Here is a 1,906-nt window from a genome sequence, read left to right as displayed (position 1 = left end):
AGAGAGCACATCCAGTTAGTCACAGTCAGAGAAACAGGACTACACTGGAAAACAGGCCAAGCTCCAACATCTAGAAACAAAGATGATGATATAATTTATCCCCTTTGAGAATGGACCCCCTTTGAGAACCAGAATGTACACTTTCTACACACCTGCACGCAGAAAACAGGCTGATTGCGTCACCAACAGGATCAGCTGATCAGTTGTATGTAATTAGCTGCAGTCCACTGCTAATGTCCTAAATCCCACTAACCCAGCTGGTGTGCAGTTTTTCACACTTATTGGCTTTGTGTGATTTTATCTTTTTGCTGACGCTCAAGAACAAATGTTTTTTTTTTATGTTTTTAGATTTAATAATTTTAGACCTGGAAAAAACCCAGATGTCTCCTCTGACAGCCTAGGAAAGGAAAGCGACAGAGAAACATATCAATTTAAAACCAACAAAAACAAAATCGCATCCATAACATCGTATCTTAGCAACTGGTCCATCACTGGTGGATCATTAGCAGAAGCTCAGGAGTTTATAGTTGTGTTGATGTTTCATCAAAACAGAGATATTTTTGCTGCTGGTTCTGACTCTAAACAAACCTCCGGCTCCTTCTTACTGTTGATGGTCACAACACGTGTGGGTGGATCACCTTAATTTTGGTTTCTCCTCACCCAGCAGATCATGGGTGAGGAGAAGCAGCTGAACACGCTGTTCCACGATGGAGCTGAATCCCTGTGAACACGGTGGGCGCTGTGTGGGAGTGGAGAGGACAGCAGCTGCTCCAACAGTTTTTATTTTAACTCTGTGGTCCATGATGAATATATTTCCCAACAAAAAGCAAAGATCTTCCTTACAGGTTATTCATCCCGCCCGGAAACGACTGTTCTGATACTTTAAGATGTATATTGCCCAACCCAGTAGGGGTGGTAATTATCTTATTTAATGAGATGTGTTATTCAGACTGTCATATATTATCTAAAACAATAAATGAAAGAGTGATTTGAGCACTAATTGTGGTCAAACAGTTAATTCTGCACATACATGGAATAAATTCACCACAACTTCTGTTCAAAATATAACAGTTTATAAACAAAAATCATTCAGCTCCAAGTCAAACATATTTCAGTTAAAAAATCTTGACTAAAACCAGTGAAACTCAACTAATCTAAACTACTATGTAGAAAGAAGAAGGGAAACATAGTTGAAAACCATATAACAGCCAGAATTTAGGATGTGATCAAATTAGCTTTTCACTCATTTAGAGCTAATTGAATGTTTTCAAACCGCTAACCTGTAAATCATTGAGGTGAATAAAACATCCATCAATCCATTTCCTGTCACGCTTCATCCTTGCAGGGGTGGCGAGGGGCGCTATCTCCAACTGACTGCGGGCGAGAGGCGGGGTCCACCCCGGAGGGGTCGCCAGTTCTTCGCAGGGCAACACAGAGACACATAACCATTCACACACACACTCACACCTAAGGAGAATTTAGAGAAGCCAATTAACCTAACAGTCATTTTTTTTTTTGGACTGTGGGAGGAAGCCGGAGTACCCAGAGAGAACCCACGCATGCTCAGGGAGAACATGCAGACTCCATCCAGAAAGACCGCGGGCCGGGAATAGAACACAGAACCCAAAACCTCTTCAAGTTGGCAATCCAACGACCAACCCGTCCGTGGAGGATCAGGAATCGGAAAGATGAAATAACTGATTTTTTTTTCCACTTTAACTCGATGTATTCCAACATCCAACTGCCATGAGTTATTTCCCCTTTCTGATTCCTGATCCTCCACGGACGGGTTGGTCGTTGGATCGCCAACTTGAGGAGGGAGGATTTGCCATCGAACTTCTGGCCAGAGAAAAAACCCGTAATATGTAGCCAACATTTGGAAGAAGAATGTTTTCAAGATGACTTG

The sequence above is a fragment of the Cyprinodon variegatus genome, unplaced genomic scaffold (assembly GCF_000732505.1).
Source record: "Cyprinodon variegatus isolate N-32 unplaced genomic scaffold, C_variegatus-1.0 Scaffold1401, whole genome shotgun sequence".
Classification (NCBI taxonomy): domain Eukaryota; kingdom Metazoa; phylum Chordata; class Actinopteri; order Cyprinodontiformes; family Cyprinodontidae; genus Cyprinodon; species Cyprinodon variegatus.
This window is presented reverse-complemented; position numbering follows the sequence as displayed.